We start from the raw sequence: 6683 nt of genomic DNA, 5'->3' as shown, positions 1-6683 counted from the left end.
TGGTGCAGCGCCTCCACCTGCGACAGCTCCCGCCAGCAGGGGAGTGGGTCTTCGCAGGACGTCTAAGCAATAATTACTGACACACAGCCAATTACCGTAACCAACTTCCTTTACTCTTAGGTCAAGATCAGATACATGTACACACAATAACATCCCCCGAATCCACCCAACATAACAAGCCACGACGGGCTTAGCACAGACTTGCGCCTCGACGGACGCTACCACATTCATGTGCCACGGCAGACGCCACAATCCCCGAACCCACCACCTGATCCCACCCCGTGTCTAATTCCCCAAACAACACCGTCCCGTTACTTCACAGATAGTCACTATGTGTGTGTATGGGTGACTGCGCAGCCACTGTGTCTTGAATTAGTGAATGGTACCGTTGGGGCCCTTGCTGAAATGCCTGCCGAGCACTCCAGTACTCGTCGAGGCCTTCCTCCCGTTCTCTCTCTCTTTCTCTTTCTGATCCAGGGCGATCCCACCCGGACACCACGCGGGGTCTGAGCCCCGACTTCCCGCCAAATAGGATAGTCCCGATACAATTACAAAGATGGTAGTGAACAGGAACCTCTCTAGGGCGATCCCTGACTCCGCTTGTCTCTATGGTGACTCAGGGCTAAACTATTGTATATTGTATATAATACTGTATATGTATATATATGTATATACATATTGTATATGTATTGTATATAAACTATATTATTGTGCACGGGCTGGGACACCATTTAGCTAAGCCTGAGATTCTCTCCCATAAACAGGGAGGTGTGGCCAGACTGACTATTGATACAGTGCAGCTCTTCCTACCTCATGCTGTCCCAGAAGGAAGTTCCTCAGCTTGTTTGCCGTCACTCCCTTCCTCTCCTCTCCTCCCCCTTCCTCTCCTCCCCCTTCCTCTCCTCCCCCTTCCTCTCCTCTCCTCCCCCTTCCTCTCCTCTCCTCCCCCTTCCTCTCCCCTCCAGCAGAGCCTGCAGTGGTTTGGGTTTCTCGGGTTGAGCTGACAGCCGAGTGCAGAGCCGCACTGCTCACTGTAAACCCCGCACTGGCTGTCCTCTTGTAGTGCGCAGGTCAGCACAGCGCGGGGGATGCTGGGTTGGGGCTTCCCTGCCCTCAATCCCAAATTGGAAAGAGGGGGGGAGTGGGCTCACAGGCAGCAGGCCGGACACCCTGCGGGACCTCTGCTCTGCGCATGCTGAATCACTGTCATTTTTTTAAAAATTATTATTATTATTATTTTTTTTAAATATAACGGGCAGGGCCGCACGGGAGCCGGACCAAATCATTTCAGCCCGCGGGCCGGACGTTCCCCACCCCTGCTGTAGATGGTGTGGCTGTTGGTATGCCTGTGCACATATTCATGAATGTGCTTCCACTGTCAGGGACACTCGTGCCACTAAACTAAGTATATATGCAAGTCCTGCCTTACCCTGCGCTCCCTGAGTAACCACAGAAACTCCTGCCCGGTTTGGAGGGGAAGTGCACGCGAGCGGTCTGGCAGCTGCTCGCTCTGCGAAAAGGAAAGGCTGCCACGTCAGTACTGACCGCGCGCATTAAAGAGTACTTTTAAGATTTTCACATTACATTGCTTGCAGGTATTGAGTGCTAATAGTGGGTTCTCTCTTCTTTGCTGTATACCCATCCTTGTCACCCACAAGCACCGTACCCATATACATTCACACATTACTTAGCTGAAGCGGGGTTCACATTAATATTATCCCACTAAAGAAAGTACAGAATGCAGAGAAATACACCCTCAGTTGTATGGAGTATGGCGATCAAAAGGAGGGAAAGTATCCTTTCTTGTGTACCCGTGCCTACAAAAGGACTTGAATCTGTCTGGTGGTATGGACTTTAACCACTTTAGGCTACCAATAGAATACCGGGTGGCAGTGGTGGATGAAGAGGGGTGCATAAGATGTGTTTGTAACCAGTGTGACTTCCCAGGTGGCAAACAGACCTGGGGTCCCAAATGTGTTTGCTGCGGAGCACAGTTTCTGAAGCCAGTGCTGCTGTGTGCTACGGAACCCGCAGAGAAAGATGCGGCTAACCAACCTACCTCAACTACGGAGGGCCCGTGCGCCCTAATCGCGGTTCCACAGACGGAACCACAGATGACGGAATCAACGAAGGGTAAAGTGACTGCCCAGGGAGAATGGGGATCGCTACCAGTGGTACCGCCGGAGCAGGACTGCTTCATGCCGATTGCCGCCAGTAAATGCGAGGCGCCCCGACGCTGTTCCCTTGAGGAGGTGTCCCTACCCCCACCCTTGTCTACTGATGACAGCAGCCAACCAGCCGTAGTGATTCGTCAGCCGGCCAACCACCCCAGTGAAGCTGAAGCATATGATGCGGACCCAGCTGTGGGCCCACTGCACATCGACATCCCTCGGCAGCAAGCGCTGGTGCGGCCAGAGCCGTGGAAGAGTCCCACGGCCGTGGCGACTCCCAGTGTGTCGGAGGGACATCCGGAGACGGGACCGGAGGAAGAGGAACCCATCGCAAGCCAGCGGAGTGGTGAGGAACCTCCTTACTCCCCAAAGGCTCCAATGGAGGCAGCCGTGGAAAAGGCCCCAACTAATGCTCATGACCTGACGGTGGGCCCGTGTGTCACCATAACCGCTATCATAACTGAACTGAGTGTGAGTCCGTGCGCTCCAACCCAAATGGTCCCAGGACTGGGATCCAACACTCCCGAGTTTCCAGAAAGTGAGTGGACTGCCCCAGAAGTGCCGGAGACAGGTCCCAAAACAGCCGAGGTGGGAAGTGACAGCGTCCCCGAGGACCTGTTGGCCACCGTGAATCACCAAAGTGGTGAGGCACCAACCATTTACCTCCTGCAGGATGTGGTAAAGACATTGAGTACAGAGACTTTGCTAATTGCTTGCTTCCCAGTGGAAGCCTCCCAAGTGCTTAGGGACAAGGACTGTGTTGTGAATACCCCATTGACATTTGCCTCCTTTAAGCACAAAAAGGAGCGCTCCATTCACCGTGTGGTGGACCGCGGAAAAGGTCAAGATCTCCTGGCCTACCGCATCCATGCCGCGGATGGCCGGGTAAAGGTCTGGCCAAGAGACACTGTGCTATTCCTTCCACCAGGGGGAGGAAGTAGTATGGAACCAGTGACTGTTGCACCTGACCATGAGTTTGCGGAGGCTCACAAAAAATCAACGTGAGGTACCCCCACATTATCAGTTAGGGGCACCCCACAATTGGTCTCAGCAAACAGCTAACACTCAGCTGGTCTCGGGTATAACTGTTGTGATTAAGTTATGCACTGTTGACATTAAAGCACCTGTGATAAGTTGTATATACTATGCACTGCATTTTCATTATATAACTTTATTGTACTGTGTGATGCTGTCCTCAAAGCGGGGCCGTTGGTATTTCCACCAGGGGGAGATTGTAGCCAGGGTCCCTCCGGTCCCCCTGTCTGCCGGTTTCTTTCCCCATTGCGTGCGTGCTGCTGCGGGGGCGAGCGCGTTCCTGGGGGCTCCCGGTGGCAGCTGCGGCAGGACGCCACCCTGTTTAATGTGTTCGCACATGTGCGGAGGCTTGCGCGTAAGCAGAGCAGTCACGGTGGCCATGTTGTGGTTGGCGCGAGGTTCGCGCAATGCGCAGAGGTTGGCAAAGGTAGCGGTGGCCATTACATGTGTGCAGGAGCTCTGGGAAGTTGCGCATGCTCAGTTAAGAGTAGCGGCGGCCATTACAGCTTCAGACATGCGCAGTAAAGATCGCGCACGTGGTCCCCATAGGAAAGAGATGTACCAAGGACTACAATTCCCAGCAGCCTCTGGGGACTGCACTTTCACCCTGGTCACAGGCAGCCAGACAGCCAATAAGAGCTGACAGATTCTCATGCTGCAAAGAAGATACAATGTTGTGTGCAGACAGGGATTGTCAGTTAGGAGCTGGGACACAGAGAGGGGAGAGTGTGTTTGTGCAGGGAGGAAAGTAGCCTCCTGCACTAGGCCAGAAGTCTCCCCTTAAGCCCCAGCTAGACCCCACTCCCCTTCAGCTTGTGACTGCTTTAGGGAAGGCCCCTTAGGTAGGGATTTTGCCCTGTTAGTGTAAGGAATCCGCTCCACGGTTTACTGGTTGCCTTACCTTGCAGACCGGTGCAGTTCTGGAACAGTTCTCCTGAGGTTTGCTGCAGCCTGGATTCACTCACCAAAGCAATACACACTCCCTCTGGTATCTACTGCAGCTGTGCAGCCTATCACTGCAACCTATACTTGCATTCACTCATTGGAGCAGTACAGTTCACACCCCCACCGGGGATTGGCCCGCGGGCCTTTAAGTATTGCTTTCCCATAATGCTCCCTGCCGAGCATAGTCCTTACTGGATGTCACTACCTGTTCTGCCACAAGCTCCTGCTTGTTCTCCTGTGCTGAAGCGGAGGTTCCGCCCTGCGTCCTTCAGCTTCCTTCAAGCTCCCGCTTGTTCTCCTGTGCTGAAGCGGAGGTTCCGCCCTGCGTCCTTCAGCTTCCTTCAAGCTCCCGCTTGTTCTTCTGTGCTGAAGCGGAGGTTCCGTCCTGCGTCCTTCAGCTTCCTGTTCTCCTGTGCTGAAGCAGAGGTTTCGTCCCTGCGTCCTTCAGCCTCCTGGATTCCTGCACTGAAGCGGAGGTTTCGTCCCTGCGTCCTTCAGTCTCCTGGATTCCTGCACTGAAGCGGAGGTTTCCCTGTGTATCTTCAGCTTCCTGGTTCCTGGGGCCTACTCTTTCCCTAATCTAGAGAGGCCGTGTCCTGGTTCCTGCGCTGTTACAGAGGATTCCCCAGCCGCTCAGGACTCTTGCGCTGTAGCACTGGTGCACCCGTGCAGCAAAGCGGTGTGCTACTCTGGTCTGCCTACCATCTCCTGTGACCAGTACCATGGGCCATGGTCGTCGCTCACGCAGAGGCCAACCCCGCGCTCCTAAGCTGAAGCGGGGCTCTCCTGACTACCTGTTGCCGAACTCTTGCCTGAACAATGTTTATCCTGATGTCTCCTGTCCTGACCCTGGCTTGTACAACGACGACGCTGTCTTCTCCTTTCCTGATTCTGCTACGTATGACAACGAACTGCGCAATCCGGATCAGCCTGCGCGGTCTCAGGTCGGTGCTTTTACAACCCCACCTCAGCCTCGCGGTCCGACCCTGGTTTGTGGCGAGCAGAACCCTGACAGTTAGCAGTCAGTTTAGTCAGTTCAGTCAGTGACACAGCTGCAATGCTGTGTGCTCTGACAAGAAGGGTCAGTGTATAAGGAATCATTCTCTGCGGCTGCAGATATAAGAGACTTTCTAAAGGTGGATCACTCCATGCGGGAGCTACCCACCGCCAGGCAGAGTTGCAGGACGTCACAGAGGAGATCGCAGAGCGGCGGATCCTTTGTGAAGAATCTGCAGCCTCAGGTGCTGGAGCACTGGGGCAGGTATCGTATTTAAGTGCACCAACCAAACCGGTACATCAGGCGCTGATCCCGCCTATAGGTTCTGGGTCTGTTAAGTGGACTCGTGGGACTCTGGGTACACGGTGTTGGGGAAGGTATAAGGTGTGGAGGTTAAGGCACTGTGAGATAGTGTGCCTGTGGGTAGTTGTGCCTGTGAGTGTCATAGAAGGACACTGTCACTATTATTATTGCTAAGTGTATTACGTGTTATGTGTGATTCTGCATATAGTAAACGGTTATACTTATACTCCTGTGTATGTGGTTACTATATGTGGGTCCTGTGTAGGGAACATTCTATATTCCTAGAATCCTATATAGGTGGAGGCGCTGACCGAAGAAACGTTCCAGAGAAGCACCTCAGGTTCCCATCAGCGGAGGCTCAGGCCTCCTGTGAACCTGCAGGTATACGCACCACACCTGGTAACATATAGGTTCCCCCTCACATACACTCTACATGCGATTGGGTGGGGGAATACCCGTTACACATGTAAAAGAGGAAGTACCTTCCGAGCTGAAGCAGAAAGAGGAAATAAGAGGCACGGGCATAGAGTAGATCACCAGGCGGCACTGCACACACACAAGCACAGAGTAGATCACCAGGCGGCACTGCACACACACGGGCACAGAGTAGATCACCAGACGTCACTACACACACGGCACAGAGTATATCACCAGACGTCACTACACACACGGCACAGAGTATATCACCAGACGGCACGGCACACACACGGGCACAGAGTATATCACCAGACGGCACGGCACACACACGGGCACAGAGTATATCACCAGACGTCACTACACACACAGCACAGAGTATATCACCAGACGTCACTACACACACAGCACAGAGTATATCACCAGACCTCACTACACACACGGCACAGAGTATATCACCAGACGTCACTACACACACGGGCACAGAGTATATCACCAGACGTCACTACACACACAGCACAGAGTATATCACCAGACGGCACTACACACACAGCACAGAGTATATCACCAGACCGCACTATATACGGTGGGAGATGGGGGTGAGATTGTCACTATGTTTCTCACCAGCCCACAGCCAGCACCACGGCAGCTCTCACCAGGGGGCACTCACCGCACCTTGCTTGGGAGCCCACCAGGGGTCACTGTTCCATAAACTCAGGAGAAGGTAGTTAGAGACGCTCTGGCCTCCCCTCTTCTCTCTCTATGGTCCCGCTGCTGCAGCCGGATGTGCTGGTGTGTGAGGTTTGATTCCGGCAGGA

The sequence above is a fragment of the Ascaphus truei genome, chromosome 2, assembly GCF_040206685.1.
Source record: "Ascaphus truei isolate aAscTru1 chromosome 2, aAscTru1.hap1, whole genome shotgun sequence".
NCBI lineage: Eukaryota > Metazoa > Chordata > Amphibia > Anura > Ascaphidae > Ascaphus > Ascaphus truei.
Note: the sequence above shows the minus strand (reverse complement) of the source record.